The sequence below is a fragment of the Ixodes scapularis genome, unplaced genomic scaffold, assembly GCF_016920785.2.
Source record: "Ixodes scapularis isolate PalLabHiFi unplaced genomic scaffold, ASM1692078v2 PGA_scaffold2__306_contigs__length_199485367, whole genome shotgun sequence".
NCBI lineage: Eukaryota > Metazoa > Arthropoda > Arachnida > Ixodida > Ixodidae > Ixodes > Ixodes scapularis.
Window position 1 is genome coordinate 175,655,715 of NW_024609857.1, and position 26,546 is coordinate 175,682,260.

The window sequence follows — 26,546 nt, forward strand, 5'->3', positions numbered from 1 at the left end:
CCGCCCCGAAGTCGACACAACAAAACCATCTTCCCTCTCTGGTCGGCCAGAAGGAAGAGAGAGAGAGGGTACTGGAACCGATGTTTCTACAAAAGGTCCATTGGAGATTGAGGGGCCGCGGTATGCTGGGGTCGTTCCAGCAGACGCCCTCTGGCATCGCGCGGCTGATGGAACCATTCCCGTGTCGGCACAATGATTGGCCTGCGCAATAAAGGTTTCAGGTCGTCGATTATACATTTATTTCCGAAACATATAAATCAAGTGGCTTTCCTTGATCTCTTCATTACTGTTCGAAACATATATCCCCTCTCATAGGTTGTTCATCCCATTTTGCACTTTTTTGCGTATTTATTCTACCTTACCTCTGCTTGATGACTGTTTTATAACTTGATAAAGGCATTTAATTATTGGCGCGGGCTAGTGCGATCAACGCTGTACCGGATTTATCCAATATTAGAAAGACTGGCGTCAGGAGGGTGGAAGAAGCAAACCGAAATTCTTGCTTCTAATGAAGACGGCGCAGTCGTAAGATAGGTCTTTGCTTCATCCGCCTACACAACGCCCAATTGTTTGCACTATTACAACTTCTTAGTAACCTAGCTGAGTGCCACATTTTACTCATAGTTACTAGAGATGTGGCCCCACAGGCTCTCCCGTTATGAGCGAGTCGACTTTTTAATGACCGGCAACTCTCCTGAGTGAGAATAAATATTATCACCTTACCACAACAACCACCCCTTTCTCTCCCCCTCCCCCACTCCCCCTTTCCGAGTTGAGGCATACCCTCCCCTTTTCCGAGTTGGGGAAATATCACGCCACTCCATCAATCAGCCTCCAGACTGCGCTTTTCGGCTACTCATTCTCAACACGCTCAAACGTGGAAGTAAACACAATGCATGAACGACGTCCAGTTTGTTTGCAACCTAACTAATGTGGCCCTACTGTTGGGACCCAATCAATTTCATCATCAATCAATATTTGTTATGATTTCATGGTGAAAGTGTGTTCGTCTTGATGCACAGCAGAGATCGATCCAAAGGGAGAAATAGGTCCTTGTATTTATTTTGAGGAAATACGCTCTCCTGTGGCGCTCCAGTGCGTAAGGTGAAAGCACCCGAGGCAGTGCGTAATATTTTACAACTGTCGTTGACGATGAAATATTTGTGGAAAGCGCGTAAAGATGTTTACACCGTATTGTTGCACCCTAAAAAACAGACCATACCTAAACACAACAACATCTCGCAATTAAAAAAAAAAAAGATCAGCCTGCGGAAATTGTTGCTTCCCCCCTTCTCCCACCTCTCTCTCTCTCTCTTTTCGCGCCACTAAAAAAAATAGCGGCCGAGCAACGAATATCCACCAAAACCTCGCTTCTTGGAGGAAGGGCTAACTCATCTCTCTTACGTCATGACGCGGTGGTGGCGCATCGGGCGCACTTCCGGTCCGGGGCTGTGGGCGGAAGTCACCATGTGAGACGTCCATGAAATGCGTTGTTTTGAAAGGAACCCCCGAAAAACCTGACTTCTCGTCAAAACGCCGCGACTGGGGCTATACCAAAAGAGTCGAGGAAGGTTTGAAGATCAAATTTCTTGTGCTCGGTTGTCCGAGAACGTGCATATGTGCCGTGAAAAGGGACAATCAGACGCCGTCGGACCACGATTGCTTAGGCGGGAAGCACTTTGGGTTGAATTCACCGATACTTGTAGTCATCAGATTTTTTTGTTTTGTTCCAACGTCTACGCCGGAAAACCATCAAAGTGTACGCACCACCTGCGGACTAGGTTCAGTGCGTCTTCAAGTTCAAACGGCCGCCTGATCGTTCGAAGTGTCGTCTGCTCTTTCAAACGTTTCTGGTTGTCGTCTGCTCTTTTAGCCGACACTGGGGCCGTAAACTAAACGTGGGCCCAGTACTTGCGATAAGAAGTAAGTGCAGGCCCCAGAAGACTTAAGTATGAAGGCTGGTAAGCAGGCTCGATGTAAACAGTTGATACAAGGCGATGTTGATCATTATAACTAGTGGCCATGACCGATTTGTTATGCCTAATTCATTTTGTCCGATTCTGCTTGCGATTTTCAGTATCGATGCCCCAGCGACGTCGCAACTGACAATTGCGAGCGAAATCCCATCAGGCGAATCAGGCTTTAGCGTACATTCTTCGGCGTCCACGTGGAATGAATCGCCGCATGTCACATTATTCGCGCCAAGTTTTGCGGCGTAACGAGCCTCGGTAATTTCGCTGAGGCCGCTCAAATAGTCAGACATTGCCAGGAAGACGTAGAATCAACAATTGGAACGCGAGAAAGGGCAGGGGTACTCCCACCGACGCCGACAACATTGCATTTCAATGGTTTGTTTATGGGCGACGGTGAGCTTCTTGCCCACACATGTTGGTGCATACACCTACATGAATTGGTGTATACACTAACTCATGTTTACAAACAAACCGGAGCGCCCCTAGCGGACGGCACCGACGGCGCGCATGCGCGATGGGGTGTGGACAAGAAGCTCGCTGACGCCCATAAGCAAACCATTGGAATGGGATGTTGTCGGCGTCGGTGTGAGTCCCCGCGCTCTTTTTCTCGTTCGAATTGTTGATTCTACGTCTTCCTGGCGATGCCTGACTACTTGAGCGGCCTCAGCGAAATTAACGAGGCTCGTTACGCCGCAAAACTTGGCGTGAATAATGTAACACGCCACGATACATTTCGCGTGGACGTCGCAAAATGGACGCGAAAGCCTGATTCACAAGGTGAGGTTCTGCTCGCAATTTTCAGTCATGACGTCGCTCGGGCTGCAAAAGCCCGAACCGTAGCTGAGATGTCGACGTCTATACTGAAAATCGCAAGCAGAATCGGACCGAGTGAATGAGGCATAACGGTCGGTGACGGCAACTGGTAAGAATTATAAACATCTCCTTATATCTGCTGTTTGCACCCAGCCTACTTACCCGAAGCAACCTTCAAGCTTAAACGTCTTTTGAGGTCTGGACTTCTTATGGCAATTACCGGGTCAACGTTTGGTCTATGTGCCGCTGTCGTATGAACGAGCAGACAACAAGCAGAAACGTTTGAGAGAGCAGACGACAGCTCAAACGATGAGGCGGGCGTTTGAACGTTACGATGCACTGAGCGTAGTCCACAAGTGGTCAGTGCAACTTGACGGTTTTCTCGCGTTCATGTCAGAATGAAACAAATAAATCTGATGACCACAAATATCCGTGAGTTCATTCCAAAGTGCTTTCCGCCCAAGCAATCGTGGTCCAACGGTGTCTTTCTTTTTTTTTTTTTTCTAACGGTTCCTGTTTTCTTTCTCGGAGGAACCGAGCTGGCAGAAAACCCGTGAAAACTGACCGTCAAACCTTTCATGACTCTTTTGGTAAAGCCCCAGTAGCGGCGTTTTGACAAGAAGGCAGGTTTCTGTCCGGTTTCTTCCCAAGTAACACAGGAATGCACGTGCCCCATGGCGGCTTCCGCCCGCAGCCCCAGACCGGAAGTGCGACCGACGCGCCACCACCGCCCCGTGAAGTCACAGAGATGAGTAAATCTGTCAGAGAGTTTCGAGAAATAATAGGCGACCATTGAATCTAGCCGTCTGCACAAATCATGGAAGGCATATTTCCATTTTCCTTTCACGGGATTAGAAGGCAAGACGCTGGGGGAATTCATGTGCACTAACATGCTGCTTCTAAGAGAGAGTACGAGATTTATAGCGCATGTCAATTTAGATGTAAATAGTTTAATCACTGTGCACAAACGTTCGCGGCCTGGAGGATGACGTGGAAGCATGGCGGAAAGCAGCATGCAGAAAATAGAAGTCTCTATGCACTGCACTGATGTGAAAAATTATTACGTATTTTGTCTTATTTCCGTGCGAGAATAAAAACAGCGTTTAGAAACCGAACACTGCGTTTCGAAGAGCACCGAAAGTACATAGAAAACCGGGAAAACCTGAACAATACGAAGCGCCTTGCGTCACTCAGCTTGTCCTGGTTTCTTTGTTTTTTGGGAGGCTTTTAAAAAGGAATTAAAATTATGAACCGACTAACCCGACTTACCACATTAGAGCAGTTTATTTTCATTACGACAGGCTCTCTTTCATTACGACAGGCTCTCAGTTTATTTTCATTACGACAGGCTCTTGCGTAGTTCAGCTTGTACTGGTCCTTTTTTATTTTCGGTTCCTTTCTAAAAGTGAGCTGTAAGCCACTGGACTAACCTACCAAATACATAATGTGCGGAAGCGGAGATGTGGAAATGCGACAAAAAGAAAGATTCGCCCGCGTTATTTGAGGACTCGAAGATACAAAATCGCACCCCCCTCCTCCCCCAACCCCGCCGCCGCCGCTACCGCTGCCCGTGTGAACCCCGGATAATGAGCTTATCCCGGCTTGTCCCACCCTAAGATGCAGCAACAAAAGAGGTCCCCCGTCGTCGAGATAGCAGAGTGGGAGAGGGGGAACTCGGAAGGGTGGCGAGAAGGATTTTCCTCCTCGTCGGAAAAAGTTTTCGAGGGTCGGTCTTTAACGCGCCCCTAAGACATACCGCTACAAATGGCGGCGTCCACGACATCTCCGTTGATTGGGTCTTCGACGCCACCGCCCGCTCGGGAACTGCTTGAGTCGCACTCGGTAATCACGACCGCGGTCCGTATAGTGGACGCGTATTGAAAACGCCATGAATCGCTGAATTCACAGCTAAAAGCTATCAAAGCTGGTGTACTTACGATCGCAGCAGAAATGCAAACATGCCGGGGTAGTGGATCGCCGTGGCTCCTTAAACGCCACACAGGAACCCCTCTGCGAAGTGCCAACACTGACCCCGTAACGAAGCCAAAAAGTGGCAGCAAAAAATAGAGGAAGCAAAAGAGAGAGCCAAAACAGAAAAGTGAAGGGGTCAGCATTAGCGTTTCCCAATCGGGGTTGTGTGTGTAGTTTCCCAAGGGTCACGCAACGCATTTCGTATTAAGTACCAATTTTCAAGGCTATGCATACAAGTGCAAGTCAAACATGGAGAATTACCAATCTGCTTTCTATTCTGCTTTTGAAGTTGCAGGGACAAACTCGCCCGAGCACTTTTCGTGGAGGGAGTTGGGTAAATGACGCTACTCACGAAAATCACGGAGATGCGGTCCTCCGTGAAGCCGCATCTGGACCTGATGCCTGGCCAGCAGAATACCCCCTCACAAGCCCGACCACACTTGACTGTGTCAGTTTACACGCGGCGCGACGACGTCATGACCGTGGCAGACGTGGCAGACTTTCTGGGCGATCTGCAGACGTAACTCCGTGCCTCCGGTGCCTCGAAGTCCTTTATCGTGGACCGCATCGTGCCGCTCGCACTACAAGCGAGCGCCAGGTGTTGATTAAGATCACAAACCCCCTTCACCAGCCTGACGGACTTCCAGACAAGGCTACGAGAAGAGTTTCTGCCTGCTGGCTACGCGATGCAGATTCTGCGAGACCTCTCAAGTCAAGGACGCAGCACCCGGACAAAAGTCAGGTCCTGTACTTTCGGTTAATACAAGAGTTCTTCAAGAGAGGGGACCTGAATACACCGGAGTCAGACACACTAGCTCGGGTCAGCAGACAGTGCCACCCAAGATACCACATCTACCTCATCAACCGCACCTTTGAGACCCTTGAAAAGCTAGCCCGGGCGCCCGCCTCATCGAGGAAGCTATTCATGCGGTTTGAAACTACGTGCCACCGCCACCAGCCAAGCATGCGCTCGAACTGTCCCAACAAGACCTCCCTCCCCGAAAATATTGAGAAAAAAAAGCGTAACATTGTCGCATAATTGACTTGACTAATGTAATTTTATACATGCTGAAATTCTAGTGTGGACACGTCCTTTGGACGTGGATAGATATCAGTTTCATCCAAAAACAACTTTCTAAGAGTACAGAAACATACTTGGAAAGAAGAGCGTGCTGGTAGGGGTAAAATATAAATAAGAAAGGAACATAAAAGACGAGGACTGACAAGACGTCTTGTCCGTCCCCGTCTTTTATGTTCTCCCTTATTTATATTTTGCAAAAACATGTTCCCATTGATCGGTACACCAAGTTGTCTTGGTCGGTGACTGAAGTTCGCAGGAATGTTCTAATTTCTCAGACGCAGCTACATGATGAGAAGAATTAATTAAAATGGAAGCTCGCTACATGATATTCTTAACATTTGCAAGTGATACTCCAGCCCCTCTAGTTCTGGTTCCCTATACGTATGTGTGCACTTTTTAGGCATTTTAACCTGTTTTCAAATAAATGGCTCAACGACTCGACTGATAAAAGCAATAATGTATTATTATTTTTTAATGTATTGATGGTGTTAGTGAAGTCTTTTAGCACATGGCAATCTTTATGCTTTTAGTTAAGTTCATTTAGCACACGACAGTAAATCTGCTTCCTTTCGATTTAATTAGCTTATTAGTGGCGCGTGGTAATTTAATCTGAAATAATTAAAAGTTCTAGGTTAGCAGCGATTCTGCACTCGCAAACTTCCTCATGTACCGTGTGAACCATATGTTTGTTGCCACACCACAAAGGTGCACAAACCTCTTGTTTTAAAGGCATTGCACTTCTAATTTTACTGAATCTAAAGTACTTGCAGCTTCATTTGACCGCTAGGAACATTTAGCACGCAGTGTCCTTAGAGAATTGGAACGAAACGCGGCAGCCATTCACTATATGCACAATTTTTTGCAGTGACTTGCAGAAAGAAAGAAGAACGATTACGTTGTGATTGCGTATCTTCAGAGTCTGAGATCGGAATACGTCCGACGTATCTTTAGACTTTGGGATCGGGAAACGTCCGACGCACCTTTAGACACAGCGTTAAAGAAATTGTAGTGAATTCCAGCTTGGATTTGAGGGTAGTCAAAACGCAGGCTAATTTGAAGTTAAATCGGCAAAACGGTTATAATATTAGTTATTATATTTTTTCCGTTGTATTTCGTAGCTTATAGAAAAGTAGAGATGAGCTACTAGTCCCGTGTACATCGGTGTGGAGAGGTTGACGCACAGTACATGGGATTCTGCCAAAACCTCCGAAATGCGAAAGAAGTTTTGCCTGGAGACGGCCACCACGGCCGGGGCAGAGCGGACAAGAGTCCTGAGTCAGCGCACGGCTTGGACTCGGGTTCAGTCAGTGAGTAGTTCCAACCGAACGCTCACGTAACCGTCGTGCCCAATATCTGTCCCGCGTTTTTTGCTTCTCAGGTTATGCCAAAAATTCGTATTTCTTTTTTATGTCACAGGTGTTGGTTCAATGCAGCGACGCTAGTGATGATTAGTCAAATAAATGGTAGATTTGTAACGCCGCTATTTTTCTTTGTATCCGCCAACAGATTCTCGTGAACAAGTTTTTCTGAGTTCTATTCGCGCCCAGTTTTCAAATCGGGTGGAAAGAAAGCAGAAAAACAAAACCACAACTATCTCGTATGGCATATTATATTTTCGAAAACTTTAAAAAGTGTTTGTTTTTAGCAATGTTCAGCTTCAATACTGCAAATACTTTTGAGACTAGTAGTAGAATCAGCAACGTTTAGTTCATTGTTCAAGTGATCGCGATCGTTAAATTTTAATCGAATATATGGAAGATGCTATATGTTGGCATAAGATACCTTATCTACGAGCCAGGTCCGTAGCCAGGAATGTTTTTAGGGAGGGACCCGCTCGCTGAGGCCACGACTTTTACGCATTGGTAAAGAGAGAGGGGTGGGGATCAGGAATAAAAAGGCATCTGGCGAGCCGCCGGGGCTGTATAAACATAAAGAGCAAGCCAATTTTTTTTTTTTTTTTTTCCGCCGGGGCCTTAGTCTTTCTGAGTAAACGAAGCGATGAGCATGTGATTTGCAAGCTCGTCACCATTCGAAAGGCTTGTATAATCTCCCTTTCGAAGCGGTCACGAAGATTCGACAGCGTTATCGTGGCGGCCAAGTCGGGAGCGCAGCCGCGACATCGCGCGACTTTGCGTGTTTATCGGGTGCTAACTGTTCGGCGCGGCGTCCTCTACATCTTGGTCATGCTCGTGGAACCGCTTCTTTACGCAGCTACCCGTTTGGCCGATGTATTCATCGCCGAACGACATGGGCATTGAAATATCTGTTCAGTCTTGAACGTGGCTAGCCTCTTAGCATATTTCTTGGTGCAGCTGGGCGACGAGAACTCCTCTCTGTTTACCGACTTGTACAAGTCTTCCCCATCTTGATTTAATGTGAGAACTACATCTGTGTCGAATCTAGAGGCTTTTGATTTAAACGGGTGGGCCGTCGTGTGTATGTAAGGAGCTGGAACCGACGTGTTTGTGAGCAAAAAAAGAAAGAAAGAAGTGAGCTTTGCGCTTGACATCGGCGAAGCCGTCTTAGAGTTCTCCCGCTCCCCCCCCCCCCCCCCCCCCCCACACACACACCCCAGTATATCGAAGGGGGGGGGGGGGACGGCACCCCCACCCCCTTTTGACTATAGGCCGGCTACGAGAGGTGATTGAAGAGACGTGACCCTACCTGGGAATAAATTAGCTAATTATAATGAAACCTCTCCAGCAGGTAGCGCAACCTTCTTGCACCAGATAGCGGAAATTGTTGGTCGCCATTGCCGAGAAATGACCCTTTCCCACTGCCCGCGCTTCCTTAGGGAAGATCCTTGAACGCTGCTTTGAACTTTTATTCTAGCCATCCTACTCGCCGGATTGGGCACCATCAGTCTTTACATCTCTTCCCTGCACTCAAACTACATTTAAAGGGACGGCATTTCTGACCAATACAAGTTGATATTTTTCTCTTCGTGAGTTTGCAGCAATGGAGCATCACTGAGAGAACTGCGTTACACTCAAAGGAGATCACGTACAGAAATTCTAAAGTGCCACTTACGTGGGACAACTTTGGCGAGGGAAAGTTCACTACTATGTGACGATATTTTTTTTGGTTATAAATTCAATGCTTTAAAAATATTGCTTTCTGTCTAATATTGTGTTAAAGGGGACGTAATGTCAATGTCACTTGCGCAGTCATGTTATCGAGTCGAATTAATTTTCGACCTGGCACTTGAATTGGAGTAAATAAACTACAAACGATTCGTTCACCGTCGGACAAAGAGAGTATCTCCAACTTACCTCGCATTCCTTAAACGAGTACAAACCGCATGGGGAGCTCATAGTTCCTATGTAGTTGTACGGCAGTGGATATAGCAGTGAATTCGGTACATCTTTCCAACATCCGAAGTTTTTTGGGGGCTCCTCTTCTCTGAAACATACAGTAGTAATTGCGGAACGTTTCCAGATAGTTATGTGAAGGCGTCGCAGCATAATAAAAGCATATTTGTGCGTAATTTTTGTTACTTTATTTGTAACCAACAAAACGAGGGCGCATCGACGGGAAAGCGCTAATAAGGTAAATTGAGAGAGATACATATTTCAAATTGGCAAGAGGAAGCGAACCGACGACCGCAAGATTTTGAGCCCGACGTTTAACTACTCTACCAAGGGGAAGATTTTTTGCGCCTTTATTGGTCAACGGATGAACTTGTGATGCGGTGGCTATTAAAACGATATCATCTCTTTTATGAAGCGATATCACGGAACGTGGAAACAGCGTGAGCGTGTAGCCGCGATTGTTATGTTTCAAGTGTCAGATAAAAACAAAAATAAAAGGGGCTCGTCCAAAAGAGTCCCCCGCATTTCGTGTTTGGCGAAACACTGCATCAGACAGTCTGGCAGACACCTTTATAGTCGACCTTCCCTCACTGTAAGAAACACTTCGTCTCACTTGCAGTCAAATGAATCTCGTGAATGTCTGAGGGTCCGGCTGTCTGTAATTGATGGCCACAGTCGGGGGTTGGAGCACGTTAGCATCCTTGTCAGACATGGCCGGTTGTCCGGTTTTGTGCTCACGTCGCTGCTCCGGATTTAGAGAACGATCGCGAGAAAGGGAATGCCTCACCTCGTCCAACCAGTAAAATTGTGGATGAATCCACGACTGCATTGCACTATAATAGTTTCTGCCAGGCTGTTGGAAAGAGCGTTTCCTCAAACGCTAAATACACGGGCCCGCCCAGTATGGGCCCCACTTGCACCTCATTTCTAACAATAAACATGTAGTAAAGGAGAAACATTTAAATTGCACTAATATTGCAACAGAAGTCGTTCGTTAGATAGTGCGAGGCCCATTCGACGCATTTTATTCGAATTGCCTTTGAATGTGACAGAAAACTCGATGGACATCGACGAATGTATTTTTCTTTTTTAAATTCCACTGCAGCTCCTACGCAGTTTAATAGAAAAAAGTTTAGGCAGTACACGACTGCGATATGCTATCGCAGTTCAACGACAATCTGCACAGTGATCTCGGCAAGAATAGCTTAAATAAAGAAATTAATCTTTGTACTAATATGATTTTCATATCTTCGAGAAAGTCTTCGATTGTTCATGGATGTGGATCAGATGTGATTACTTAAAGCCAAAATAACGAGACTTTACATTTAGATATGTAATAATACAATGTGCTTCAACTTTTTAAAAGAAGTATGTTTTAACAGACTTACGGTTTTATTTCAAGTAGTTTCCTAATTTCCCATCTGCCTTTAAGATGGACGTTATATAAGAGACTTACGTCTGGGAGGCTCATAAGGGAGTGATGCAATAAGGAAGAAGTTTGTAGTGGAGCGTTGAGCCTGCCGTCAAGTCATAAAAAACGGCACCAAAATACAGATGACATTAGTAAAGCACAATTAGATAACTCTCAAGGAGTTTATAACAATCAAGTACTGATAGAAACCCCAGTTTTTTATTTAAATGGAAGATAAATGTTAGCAAAGATACAAAGTTCTCATAATAGTTTTTTGGGGAATATCGCCAAAACGCATTCATTCATACAAAAAGTAGTATTCACATTGTCGTCATCATTTAGTTTGCAAGAAGCGTTCAGTATATCAGGAATTGACAAAGAAATCACGGGATCTCACAAAAGTGGTACATATTATATGTTATCTTTCTTCTAAAGATCGTTATTCCGTCATGGCTTTCTCGATTTTCGTTTCGCCTTTCTCGTTTTTACTACGGGGTGCGCAGAATCAAACCACTTTTTAAATAATCTTTGTGTTGTTCGAAACCGAGACACGACTCATGCGAAAAATCGGTAGGTGGTCGCTTATGTCCTGACGAAAGAGTCCAGGGAAAAGCTCAGTTTGGTCTATATTTGTTTCACATACATCTATAAATCTGGAGCTCTCACTTGCTATTCTAGTTTCGAGTTTTACTAAATTTGTGCTCGCGGAGTACAACACTAGGTCATTGAAATCTATTGCGTATGTATCATTCACTATTGTGTCAAGGTTTATATCCCCATAATTGAAAAAAAACCTGTAGTCTTGTTAAAGAATTCAAGTGCAGTAGATCGCCAAGGAAGCCGAGAAAGCTAGCCTTGTTTCCTACTCGTGGCCAATTTACCACTACAATTTTTTTTTTCCGTACGAACAACGAGGCACTCGACATCTGCATTAACTACAGACTGTTCCTGCACAGCAGTAAATTGAATTTCAGCTATTAAATATACAAAAATTCCACCACCTGGTTTTTTCTTGCGATTTATACTAGCACAGCCGTAGTTATGAATGTTTGATGGTGCCTGATTTTCACGTAACCATGTTTGTGTAAACAATAGTGCATCAAAACGCAAACAAAGGAAAAAAAAAGAAAAGTCAAGGGCGCGTCCTGCTTTCTATTTTTACTTCTTGTATTTAAATGAATTGCAAAAAGTATGAATTGCAATTTCTGCATGTCTCATCGAACTGCTCAGTAGTATAATATTCACATTGCTGAGCCAGCATAAAAAAAGAAGAGTATCGACGAATAGATTAGTAAGATCTTCGCTGCGTCATTTTTTTCAAAGATATCTCTACCGTCACTTGGCCTTTTTCTCCGTACAAGCGGTCAGCGAGGATATTGAAAATTGAAGCTTTCAAATTACTTACAAAAGAGCGAGCTGCTGAGCGAAACACAGAACACCACTGAAGGTTTTCCCGTTGTCGTGAATAAACGCCACACTCTCACTTTCGCAAATTCTGCCCTGCAGGGGCAGACCTATAACGGAAGAAATGTTAAAAATACGCTGTTTCACATGTCATCTCGTTATGAATGTAAAATTTTAAGCTGCAGAATTCTAAGCACCTATTGAATTCTGACTTATGATACCGGATGTTTCAGCGAATACTTCTATAAACTGCTGATAATAGGTTGGTTGCGAAAACAAGAAACTGTTTCCTGAACAAACAGTCAGCCAACGTGGACATTATATATTGAAACACTAAGATAATTACCTAAACAATGAATTACATTCTACTTTTTACTAGGGAAAATAAACATATGGTTCCAATTAGTACCCAGCTTAGAATCCTTAAAACCCACATAGTCAAACTCAATTTGATTTCGTTTATTTAGGAGATTTACTTGTAGCATTTTCCTGATAGATAGCGCAGAATTTATCCGGAACAAACGAGTTGCTCGCAGCTGCGCATCCAGGTCGGGCGCTCTGGGTGGGCTGGGGCCACGGTCTGTTCGCCGCCCATCTAGGCGAGCAAGAATTTGTACGGCGGCGTCCGCCACTACCGGCAGGGGCCAGCGGCCGGCGCGTGGCACGAAGAATATAGTCGAAGAAATGGCTCCTATTTCGGAGTGGCTCCGAATTTGGGTCTACGTTCGAGCTATTCAACCTATTTTGTGAGCACCTTATTTTCTGGAGTAGTCGCCGCCGTGATTTGAGCACCTGAGTGTGACGTCACCGATGCAAACAAACAGTTGATGGGAGCGTTGTTATGAACGAAGGCATGGGACTGGATTTTGCTTCGAAAACACGATCGGTTCAAAATCGTACGTGGCGTTTAAACGTCTAAAAAGAATAAATATAGAGAGTTTAGATTTCGCACTTTGCGGCGACAACTTCCTGTCCTCGAGACTTCTCGAGATGCCTACTGCAGACAACGAACGCTTGACCAACGCGCTCTGAATGGCTGAAGCATGCCGTCTGCAACAATTTGAATCGTTTGCATAATGATACGATTTTGATTTTGTAAACATTTGGAACATGAGGTCTACAAAAGCTCACAAGGTTTAAAAAAAATTGTATTTGCGTGCGAAACCATACTCTCTGACGACGATCAAGCACGCATGGAGTTTTGCTAAAAATACAGCGAGAAAAACTCCTGCTTAGAACATGATATCAAACCAGCGTCGGGCCTTATTCTTTATTTCTTAATTGACGTGCAGTTGAAGCAGCAATTATTTTGACTCAAATATGAGCGGTTTGACACTCAAAAATTTGTTTTTAAGGCTCGCCATATGGTACGCGTTTTGTATCTACTTGTAACCATCACCATCACATTTTAAAGTAAGACCCCAAGTAGCGAAAGAGCTGGATATTAACGTCGGGTAACATATTGTCGCGTGCTTGACCGAGAAAGATGATTCTTCTTACATCTAGATGATTGCGTTTACTCTAACCCCAAGTGTAAAATATAAGGAGGCAAGAATGACTTTGCCTCGTCGGTCTCGAACATTCCATATCGAATATTCGAGATGCCGTGTGTAGTAGATAAGAGGAGACAAGGGTAGATAAGGAGTCGGGCGTGAGCTTTGCCGACTCAGATTCTCCCGGCGACGAGACACATTTTCTTTCGGTCCAGCCCAAGCCGCGACGTACGCTGCAGCTGTTTCGATGCGTTCCTGGTTTTGTTTCTGTCACAAGTTCGCCGATTAAACATAGATTTTCAGTTTACGCTCGTCGAGCCTTTTCGATCCTTTCTGGTAGAGTGCGGGGTAACAGGGGAAGCGTTCTTTTTCGGTCACGCACGCGGCAATACTTACATATGTTGCGTAGTGTTCGTTTCATCACACAAATGTGCAGTGAAGAACTATGCTGTTACAAATTCTTGAAACGTGTGCTGGCCTGTACTTCGACCTTGATATACTTCACGTCGTTGTCATATACGTGATTCGGCTTAACAGTGCTTTAACATTCTCAAATATTGCGGAAGGGGCTCCACAGGAAGGGGTTTGCGCACTCGCGCACCTGGAGCGTCGATCAGAGCTGTGTACGGGCACTCTCGCTTCCGAAATTCCACAGAGAGTTGACCCCAAGAATAGAAGTTTCGTCAATCGTCACCAACTTTATTCAACGCAGCACGGAATCCCTCAGAAAGAGGGATTCCGCGCCTGCGTTGAGTCGTTTTCCGCCACGCCAAGTGACCCTTGTACATCTTGCGACAATCTGCTTATAGAACTGAAGTCATTGTCTGGCCTAGCAGACAGACTCGCCTCGATGAATAACGACTTGGAAAATCGTTCGAGCAGAAATAATCTAATCTTTCATGGTTTCACGGAAAGGGCAGACGAAACCAGTGAGTCATTACTTTCTAACATATCATAAATATTCTCGGATAAACTGAATATTACCTGCCCACGTATTGAAAGGTGCCATAAAATAGGTCGAAAACACGACGATGGTTCACGTCCTGTCATTATAAAACATCTTGATTTCCGCGAAAAAATTGGAAGTTTTGAAAAATTCTTCGAAGCTCAAGGGTTCAGATATTCGTATATCAGAAGACTTCTCTGTTCATGTCCGTTCTGTTCGAAAAAAAAAAGGGATGCATCGGCCTCCTTCCGAGACAGTGGCTCCACCGTCCTCCTTCGATATGATCATGTGTTTATAATTAATGTGTGATCTAATTGTGACGATAAAACTAACACTTTGGTTAAGTGTTCCGACCACACCGCCCAGTCTGCTACCACCGCCCCATCTACTGATGGTCGTCGACTCGGCCGCGGTTTCAAAGACGGTTTAAGGGACAATCTTTCTGTCTTTAATGTTAACGCCAGAAGTTTAGTGTATAAGTTCCCTGATTTTCTGTCACTGATTTCTTCCCACTCTGCTCACATTATTGGAGTCACTGAAACATGGTTGCATGATGGCATATATGACACTGAAATTACACCCTCTGGTTTCTGCGTGGTTAGAGGCGATAGGAAGTACGGGCGTGGCGGTGGCGTCGCACTCTGTTTAAAGACCAATATTAAATTTTCAGTAGTACAAGGGCCTCCTCAGATTGAATCAGTGTGGTGCAAACTTCATGTGGAAAATAGATCTTTACTTGTTGGCGTTGTCTACCGCCTTCCCGGGTCTCCTATTGATCAGTTGCACGTTTTATGTGACTTTATGCACGAGCATAACCTGTCTGCTTCCAATTTAATATTAACGGGGGATTTTAATTTACCTGGCAACCAGTGGTCGTCTTTTTCGCTATCTCGTCCTGACGTTCAAATATGAAGAGAGGACCTAACCTTTTGTTGTCATTTGGTTTAAAGCAGATTGTTCAGGAGAGCACGAGAGAGTTGTTAGTTTTAAATTTGGTCTTTCTTAGTATACCTCTCCTAAAAAACCGTTTTGAACGTGAGGTCGTTGGCGGTATATCATATCGTAAGGCATTCTTAGTTTCTGTCGCTTTTTTTGTTACTAAAACTCGTTTTGCTTATCAAACTTGTCCTGATTTTAACCGTGCCGATGACGTGTCCATAATTGACTCATTAAGCCACTCCATCGAAGTGTTTGAACAACTAAGTATTTCCAGTGGCGTAAATGTACTCGTTACATTTTTGAAGGCTTGGTTAAGTCATGTATCCAGCGATTTCTGCCACTCAAAACTAAAATAAAATCACGTTGTCACCCCTTGGATAACAAGGGAATTATTGCGTTAATCGCAACGTGTTGGTAGACTACGGAGTGGAAAACGTTGCGCTGACCCTGTAAAGACTGCTCAGTTTAACCAAGCAAAGGAGGAACTCCGACTTAAAACTAATTTCGCGAAAGACTTCTATTTCCGTGTTACATTGCAAAACTTAACGAAACGCAACCCTCGAAGATTCTGGAAATCTATTTTACCAGGCAACCCGACCTCAAACTCGTTTATAACTAACGACGTAACTACCATGGACGCGCTGACAATCGCTACAGCTTTCAATACATACTTCCAGTCAGTATTTACAGTTGATAATTTCGAGATTCCTCCTTTTAATTACGTTTCGCAGTCTGCGGTTGACGACATAGATGTGAACGTTCGGGGTGTAGTAAACCTGATTTTGAAGTTAGATACAAAAAAAAAAAAAAAAGTCCTGGTCCTGATGACATTTCTCATGCATTTATTGTCCGGTACTCCCTTTGGTGCAGTCTGTATCTCACGGTTATTCTTCAGAAATCACTGTCAAAGGCCTCAGTTGCTTCATCTTGAAAACTCGCAAAAATCATCCCCGTATACAAACCTGGCCACTCACATTCACTGCCTAACTACAGAGCAATTTCTATAACGTCACATTCCTGCAAATTATTGGAACATATTGTTTACAGGCATGTTATGGAGTTTCTGGAAACTAACAATAATTTATGCAATTTCCAACATGGTTTTCGACGCGGTTATAGTACTATGACACAACTAACATATTTTTTTTCATAAAATCGGTCAGTCTCTTGATATCGGTAATCAAGTTGATGCGATATTTTGTATATTTGTCAAAGGCTTTCGACACAATTCTTCATTCTAAACTTCTACGGAAGCTTAACCTAATTCTAAATAATCATCACCTGGTCAACTGGATATCCAGTTTTCTTTCTCCTCGGTCACAGTTTGTCTACATTAGCTGATCCAAATCTAGTACAGTTGATGTATCACCAGGTGTTCCACAAGGATCAGTTCCTTGACCGCTACTATTCTTGTTATACGTCAGTGATATGCCACGCTATATTTCCACTAAGATACGACTTTACGCTGATGACTGCGTACTATATCACGCGATAAACTCCTCCGATGACCATACAACTCTTAACGATTCTTTTGTGAATTTTTGTACGTGGTGCGAAACCTGGTAAATGATTTTAGGCTTTTGTAAAACCGTTTTAAGAACTTTCTTAGATGTTCGTCACCTTCTATGTATAATTATTCATGTGACGGATTATGCTTAGAAAGGCTTTTTGAATATAAATATTTTGGCCTCCTTTTCCCGCCAGATTTGTCTTGGTCTAAGCCATATCGATACGACATATCATAAATCTCTTAAAAGACTTGGATACTTGCGGCGTACGTTACGTGTGACACCTCAAGAAACTAAGCTTCAAACTTTTAAAACTTTGATTAGCATAATCCTCGAATATGGTTCTATTATTTGGATTCCCTAAAAACAGTCCGAATAAAATAAAGTCGAATCAGTTCAAAAGAAATCAGTACGTTTATTTGCCGTCGGTATGACAAAAACTGTTCTCCTTCTTCTAACCTTTCCGTGTTATGCCTAAGACTTCTTTCTGAGCGTCCTGGTATTGAGCGCCTAAAGTCTTTGTATTTCATGCTCACCTCATCACGTTTTGACTCTGGATAACTACATAAAGTTTCTCTAGCCAACTGCAACTAGGAGGCACCACGGATTAAACTTTTTAGCTTTTCATCCTCGTACTGATATGCTTAAATACAGTTGTTTTTCCTCACACCATTGAACGCTGGAATTTGCTACCAGGAAACATCCGGTCACTACAAACAGATGAATTTCTGTGTGCCGTCGACAGTGGTCCATAGTGATGTCTGGACCGTCTGTGTATAACCCCCCTCCTGCCATAGCCCCACTGGGGCCGCAGTATGTAGAAATAAAAATAAATAAATAAAAGAACCACTGAACCCGCGAAGCCATCTTGCCGTCTGCAAGCAAGGCAAAGGCAGTTATGAAACTTTATTATGGGATTTTGTCGTCGCTTTATGGTAATGAAAAAATAGAAAAAGTCTTAACGATTAGATACTCAGATGACACAATGCTTACAAAAGATTATTTACTTTTAGGAGACAATTTCTGACCTCACGTGGAGCCCCTATGAATTTGTCGATGAAAACTGCCCTACCAACGGTTTGTTTTGTGCGGAGCGTCATGTAGGGACTTCAAACACGTATGGGGTAAATTTTTGACCGGCGCTCTAGTGTATCACGTAGAGCTTGCATTCTTTCGGGAGCTTCCTATGGGCTCTAAAAAGTACCTATTAGACTTTTTCGCACTTAAAACGTACATTGATGAGTAACTTTGAGAGACCATAGGAGGCTCCCGAAAGAGCGCAAGCACCACGTGACTGGTGGCCACTCACGTGACTGATGCTTGCAGCTTTTCCGCGGGCTCCGGCGGGCACGGACTACAAATTCGTTTCGCGCCGTAAATATATCTCAAACCTTTGTTAATTTTTTTTTAAATTAATTTTATGACATTTTTTTTGGATCCGGGCTGTTTAATATTTTCCTTTGCTTATATCATTTGCAGGCCAACCCAGTACAGACGAAGTGCAGCAGCTGCGCCTGTGCGCCAACATAACTGACTTTTAGTTTGTGTTTCCTCTTATCTTGATCGCTTCGCTTCATTATTACCACAGCAGGACAAGTTATTGCCATTTTAGATTCGACTGTACTTTCCTGCAGAGCATTGGTCTTTGTGGAGGTTCGTCAACACCCGCTTGAGTGACTTGGTATCTTGATAATACAAGATAAGTTTCGAAATGGCGGTGATAATCTGGCACGTGTGCAAAGCGTCTGTAGGTATAGACTGGAAACGAGTCTGGCCAAGGAGCGTGACTTGCTTGACACCTCGTCCACTACGTCACTGACACGTCCTGCGAATGCTGTGGCCACGCCCCAGTTCGTCATTTTCGAGCCAAACCGGCATCGGGGCGCTATATTGTGCGCTTGGCTCTCGGTTCTATCCAGCCTCTGACCGTTTTATTTTGTTAAAAAAGTAGTATTCATGCTGTCTTCTGTTTATTTAGGAACTACAGTATGGTATTTTCCAGATGCCTTGTTAATTATTTTTCCGTAGGCGCGGCGGCCGCAGCCCCCTCATACGCATCGCCTGCGCTGTATGCGTCGTGCAAATTTGGATTATTTAAGTTCTGATATTTTTTTTTTCGAGCGATGCGCGACCACAACTTCTAATATTACGAACTTTCGGTAGAACTTTTGGGTTAGCAAGCGTAGACAGGTGGCTAGTGTTTTAGAGAATGCCGTCGTCATACGAGGTCATTTGGAATGCAACCGTGTTTTCTTCGAAAATTGTGAGAAGGAGGGAGATAGGGCAAAAAGCCATGCAGCTTTTTCCCTATATCCCCGCTTTGTATATAAAAAAATTATTATTATTACTATTATTATTATTGTTATTATTATTATTATGTAAAGTGAGCTAAAGCCATTCGTTCGAAACGTTAGTTTTTCGAAACTTTGTTCTTTAGTTAACGAAATGTCTTATTTTACGTCAGCTTGTAAAATGAAATGGCTAGCTGGAGGTGATACTCCTGCTGTGGGATGGTCGACCCGTGTGCTTTCCTGCCGCGAGCATGAACTGAGCTCTTACATCAATGAGACATCACTCTTTTTAAGTGGACAACTTCGAGGAAGCCGAAAGGTTAGGAAATCCACTTTGAGTAACTAAGTGTTAGACAAAATATAACCTAGCTCGTTTTGAAATAATAAATATAAATGCAGTTGATTGGTCGTTCGTAACACTGTCGAGACTCCAGCATCTGTCATCGTTTCATTAGATAAAATGAACAAGAAAAAACAAACGAAAAAACTGGCTTTTTTATACATACACAAAACTTATTGGAAGTAGCCAAAGTTTAATTTTATTCACCTAATGGTTTAAAAGGAAGGCGGAGAAAATAACTTGAACAGCATGTAGCATAGTACATCCCAATATTCCGGTGCATATTGGGGAAAAGGAGCGACCGTGACGCCTTAAGCGGTTAACTTTAGAACTACGCGGATGGGAACCACAAATAAAATGACTCAACGCTCGGCCGACATAACCGAACGCGGCGTCAGCGTTCGGCAGGAGTTCGGGTTCTCCGGTGAGGGGAAGGAGGGGCTCTTTTGTTTCGACTCCGGCCTGCATGAACAATGCAGCATGCATGGTCCCAGCTCAGCACAAAAGCCGAAGTGGGTCAAGCTCGCATTCTCTGAGGACAAATCCGGCACTTAACGTCGCTTCGTCGATTGTTAGTATTCTTTACATTAAACTGTGCCCCGCGCTCTATGGTAGAAGATGACATGGACATGCTCATAAGGCCTGTTGGTATGTGCACAGGCCTTGTGTTGAGTAAACACCGAGCTTTGGGGAAAAAAACCGGTCACAGCGCCCCCTATAGTTCGATCTCCTGCCCAATAGTCGCATAGTGGTCTTGACCACGGCAGTATCAGCATCATAGCTTCTTGAGCAACAAGCTAGTTCAAGATTTGGGTGTGTGCCACGAGATCGAAGCTACTGACCATTATTCAGAAACCCGTAGCCGTATGATCACGTTTGTGACGACAGCCGTATTTTAAAAATGAAAAATTGAAGTCAAAACAAGCATTCTTATCTTTAAAAGCCGGAAGCCTGCTATGAACGTTCACTTTATTTTCATCAACTATATATTTTGAATACTTTTTGTTTGGGTGTCATTAAGAAAGCGAAAGCCTTTACTCCTGTGGTCGAAGCATTCAACGGCACAACAACCGACCCTTTTCTAACGAGAGAACCTAGAAAACTGAGATGAATACGCCGAATTACATGCGACCTGCATGCGCGCGGGTGTGGTGCGGGATAGGTGATGGCGGACAGGCGTGCGTCCATCCCGCAACGTCCCGCGTTGCTAGGCGGTTGCTTGGCGCGACTTCGCTCCCGTAGGAGGAGCCAAAAGGAAGCAAAAGGCCACCGCGGACACTGAATGGCTAAAATCTTCCCATATCTATGGCTCTGTGTCGGCAAGTCAGGCTGCGCCATCTCACGGCGTTTGTCAGATATAGGAGTGAATCTTGTACGCACTTGCTACGTAGCGAGGCGATGTCCGTTCAGACGCCTCTCTCTCTCTCCACCGTGGCCATGGCTGCTACGGAGCCATGGCCACGGTGGAAGAAGAGACAGACGAGCTTATCGAGAGCGTGGGAAATGGCAGAAGCAGCACCAACAGCCTTAAAGGGACACTCAAGCGGTTTTTGGAGAAGCTACTTTTTGGTGCGATGGTGTTAAGGAAGTGTCAGTGAATGAGTATCTTCAGTTTTAGAAGGCAGAAACGCCTATTAATCACGCAGGAATAAAATACGTGCGGACTCTTTTCTGTACTTGCGAGGACCAATGAAATTATCGTATGTTTGAAAATTTTGGCGGTCTTTTTAAAGTTTCGCTAAAAAAACAATTTTCAGTTCATTTAAATATGTTGTGCATGATAATTTCACAAGACGTAAAATATTTCTAGTTTAGAATACGCGATAACGCAATTATCGTTTCACAAACAAGGGACTCCGTTTTCTATTTGCCTTCCTCCGCGGGGGGTGATTTTCCCGTTCCCCAGGGATGCGCGGAAGCGCACGTGTCTCCGCGCGTTGCAGGCCGGTCCTGCCGGTCGCGGGCCGGCCGGCTCCTTCTATCCGCAAACGTGGCGTCGGTGGTGATCGTCGGAATGGACGGCCTGGTGAAAGCTCATCGTTCCGCGTAAAAGCGCTATCCTTGACTGTGAATTTTCGTCGTGTTTCGCTATGATAACCCAGCACGTACTAAAAGGGAACATCCACCTACTCGTGCGGCGACGTCGTGGCGGCACTCTCAAGATAGCAGAAACGCCAGTGCCGTCGTGTTTGTTTACTTCGACTACAGTGGTGCTTTCTAAGCATTTGTGTCCTCGAACATCGCCCGGATTTCTGATTTGGCGCATTTCATGCGTGTGCTCAAGTTCAAGGTACTACTGGCGCGTACCGTATAAAGGATACGAATTTTCACGCGTTTTCATCACCGGAGAATAGTGATTAGTGTTAGCAATCCTGAACGCTCGCAACGTCTATCTGATCACGAAATCATATTTCTACGTTGCTATATCGCTGCTAAGATTACATTGTCTTTTATAATCGTAGAAAAGGCGTGTGGCGATATTTGTACTATTGCATTGTCGTGTATTAGAGTCATGATCGTCCAAGACGGCGCTGCATCTTTTTATTTTATTTTTTTCATTCGCTGTACCCTGCAAGCCTATCAAGAAAAAATAATAAAGCTTTAGACTAGAAAACTGTCTGTCTATATTCTGTTACGGCATTGAGTAGCAGTGCGTCCCCTTTTTTAGAGGGGCCGCTGACACAGCTGACGGCGGCGTACAGAAGCGGTCGCCGTGCTGACGACCCGCTGCGCTTGTTGTAGTGGTTACAGGTGTGTGTACGCGCGGCGCAGTGCGGTCGTTCCGGTTGCAACAAACGCAGTCGTAGGTACGCGCTCGTTGCACATGTCTGAACCAGCCTTCCCCCCGTTCTCCCGAGGCGAAAGTCAACGTGGCGACATCGTTTGACATCACGTACCAGAGGTAACGCTACGATGTCAAACGTTGATTTGGTTACGACTTGCCCCAACCGCAAATCGAAGAACGCCCGAAAAGGTCTGCGTTTCGTCGTCCTCGGAACCCCAACATGACTCCGAAGCGCTGCTATCGTCCACATCGCACGTCGGAGTGGCGTCATAGGAAATCATCCCCAGGTCGGCTGTCCGCCGAAGAACTTCAACCTCTAACGGCGTCAGGTCCTCGAGCGTAGAGAACTCCGCCATGATCGAAGCTCGAATGACAAAGAGGTTCGGCCGATGCGGCTACCTCGGGATCACTGCGCGACGGAACGTCGTCCAACGCCATTGGCCCGAGATCTTTTTGATAAGCGTGCGACGACCAATGAGAGTGGTTTCGTTTTCGGATGGATCCGAGGTTTGGCGGCCTTCAATTACATTTTTATTAAAGATATAATCATCGTATGACTATACTTTTTGTTTTTTAGGGATACTTAAGGCGTCTAAATTCAGCTGTCATTATCAAAACACGAACTCAAAAACCACTTGACTGCCTCTTTAACCAGAAACCTCGCAAACGAACACTAATAAGTCTAAGACTTTTCACACATTCTGTCCTTGCCATCTTTGTCAGCGTCATCAAGATTATATAATCTTTTTTTTTTTGAACGCGGTAATTATGTCCATTATTGGGTAATATGAGCTGAAACAAACCATCTGGACGTTTTGCTGGGTCCACAATTCCTACAAGTTTCAGTATCTCTGAAATTAAAAAAAAAAAAAAGAATAGCTTCAAAGATTTAGTTTTAGACTTCGCGCTTTAAGTCAAGTTTGAAGAAAGGCATTTTTAAAAGCTTACAGGAAAGCCGAAGAAGTGTAGGGGGCTGTTTCGGATCATGTTTTCCGCGGTAGTGCATGCCTTATATCTTTCTAAAAGGAGTGAACTTAGGGCCGGTTGCACCAACGCCGCTTACCTTAACCCAAAGCGGCACTTTCCTAAGCCGGCTTAGCGCCCTAAACCGAGCTCAGGTAAGCACGGGTTTAAATTCCGGTTTCACCAACGTTAAGCCGGCTTTAGACGCGCCCCTAGCTAAACGCTGGATTTGCGTAGGGAATCTAGGGACAAACAGAGCGAACTAGGGAACGCTCAGACGGACGAATACGATTGGCGGAGAGGAATCGCGTGATGTAAACAAAAACAAAAAACTGCCGTAGTAGCCGTCGTCGGCGTCTGCTTTTCGCTGTATTTCTTCGGTGAATAACAAATTAAAGGTCTCCAAATTCAATCATTTTTTTCGTTTAACTTTCAATAACAGAAGTCAAAGCTTCAAATAAACACGAATGCTCTTTACATCTGTGATTGTGTGTTTAATATCGGTTGATAACAGGATATTTTGACAGTGGTAGTAGTTTTCGTGCTCACAATTTGAGATGAAGGAGCCATCGGGGGCCCCAAATCTCACCGAACGCGAGAAGGACACTCTACTCGCTACATCGCTGAAGACAAAACATCATCGATATAAGTAGGCAGGTAAGATGACTACTAAAATCAAGTAAAGCCTGAGACCGATGAAGTTCAAAACAGTGACGAACTAGCCAAGGCAGCCGCGAAAATGCCCGGAAATCGTCGAATAGAAGTCCTCGAGAGGTCAGGTCACGAGATCTTGCATCTACGGTACTTGTTGCTATCAGCAAGGTGACAGAATTGCACTATACCGTCGTTGAACATCCGCTGCAGCCTCAAACGGACTTCAGTTTCACACTGTCGAGTTCAGAAAAAAAAAAAACTCCCACTAGTACATCACATCGTGCCGATAAGAACGGTCGTCTCTTCGTATCGCCTGCCCCAGCCTGCCCCGATACAGAAATGAACGAATCTAGCATAGTAGTCGTTACGATTTGTCGTCGCCACGAATGAAAGATATAAAGCAAAATATTCCTAACAAATCGCGATCACCAAAAAAGTTACGGTTATGGAACGATACAGTTTTTTGAAGCCAAGATTCTACTCGCGAGATTAGGAAAATTCACTGAAGATTGTTTCAAAACTCAGAAAACGAAAGAAATTGAATTTTCGTTGTTTTATTACTTAAAAGCGCCGCAACTTGATGCAAACGGCAGGTGTGTCGACAATCAGCTGATCGCCGAGATCATGTACTGCCACTATCCAACGCGCTGATCAAATTGAAGGATACGCGCTGCAAGTGTAAATAAACAATACGTTACGGTTATGCGAAAATTAGTAAGTACATACGAATAAGCTCGTTGACAGAAGAACCAGCGGGAAGACAGACGTGAGCCCCGTGAGCCCCACAGACCCACAGCTCCGTACGTATCTCGGTCAGGGCTAACACGCCCTGAGAGTGGAGAGCCGACTTGAAAACAGGTGTCGATCAACACTTCACGCGACAATATTTTGCATCCTTGTCACAATCGAAGGTCATTCTGTCGAAACTTTCACGCTGATGTATCCTAAAACACTTTGCAAAACCAATTTCGTCCACCGCGTCGACCGCGACAAACCAGCCGCCATGCTTTAATTCCAGGATTAAGAAACAACCAAAAGCAAAGCGCCCAATGTTGAGCGCTTAAGTTAAGCGTAGTTTGGTGCCAGGTTTAGAGATAAGCGATTTTGGTGCAACCGAACGAAACGAAAACTTAGCTTAAGTTCCCGGCTAAGCTCCGCTTTACGTTAAGCGGCGTTGGTGCAACCGGCCCTTAGTGGTTTTTCATGATTCTCAGATAGCTTTTAATTAGAACCCTGTTTTTTTTTCTCACAAGTTAGTACTATTTGGCAAATTTAAGTTAATTATCTTCGTAATTTGTACGTCATTTACCATTCCCGACATCCGCCATGTTCTCGCAGGTTGAAAAGGCTTTTTTCCTCAACCTTCCTAGTATTGGTAATTTTTGAAAGTCTTCGCTGAAACAATCGGTATAGAATGTCTAGCGCGATCTCGTATTTGGTGAAGTATGTTAGCAGTCTCGGCAGCGATTTTCAATGACGTTTATTGTGTCTTATATATGCCAACCAGACATCGTAGTAATTTTCTATTCAAGTATGACTAGAAGTTTTTGACGAGCGTGTTTTAACAGCAGATGTAAGAGTAAGAAAGCACTAAACGACCAGGAGGACGAAAACAGACATGTACAAGCTTGTACATGTCTGTTTTCGTCCTTTTGCTCGTTTTGTCCATTCTCATTGTTACAAGTATGCCTAGTTGTTGAATTTTCTAAATCAATAATGCGCCATAAATGATTAGAAACTATCCCTTGGTACCTTTATTTAGTTGCGAGACAGATTTTTCCCGTGGTGGAGGATGCGTCTTGGAGGAGTTTATTACGTTGAAGCATTTCTCTTTTACAAGCTTTTCTCTTTCGCCCATACGCTTTTAGTGTAAGTTAGGATAAAAAACACACACACTCGCAGAAGTTTTTTTCGAACACATGTATGGAGTTTCAAGTGGTATGTGTGCTGCTGATGACAGGTTTTATTTATTTAAAACCTTTTACTATGTGAGAGTGGCAGAATATCGCTAAAGCAATGATTAGAAATGAAGTTGTACTTGCCGGCCCATGTCCTATCGTTGTTAATGAGGTGGGTGTCTACAGGATGACTGATAAAAAAGACAGCGTTTGTTAGTATATAATAAAATGAATAATGTCACCTGGGCATACGGGCACAAAGTAACAACCAGGAACTATAACGATCTGTGAAAAGGCCATGTTTCTAGTTAAATAGTTTAAGCAATTAAGCTGATGCTTCATCGTGCCATTCATAGCTTTAAAGGAAGTCGTCTCATTCACACAGTAAATCTGCTTGAGTAAGTTCAAAATAACTTTTATTTGTCTTTATTTTTAAACAACACAGCTGCTATGTTTTTTAGTATTGAAGCGTGGCGCGGATGTCATGACATTGAACTTCGACTCTGCTCCACCCGCATCTGCACAGTTTATCGGGACCGAAAATAAAAATACGGAGTCATGTCCCTAGAGGTACTGTGCCTTGTGTTGTGGATTTTTGGAGCACAGCGTATCTTGTGTATGAGGGTGGTGGGAGAATGCTTCATCATCTGTGTATGCTGCGGCACTGCTGCCGACTATCAATATAAGATAAGCCCAGACAGGGCGCCATATTCTTCATTCAGCTGGCTGAGCAGACTGTTGGCTTAGAGCAAGGGTGGCCAGGCT

General features: G+C 44.4%; 1 pseudogene; it reads right to left on the reverse strand.

Moving 5' to 3' along the window:
- Nucleotides 1-26,546, reverse strand: part of LOC115328070 — a 124,568-nt pseudogene that overhangs the window by 42,509 nt on the left and 55,513 nt on the right.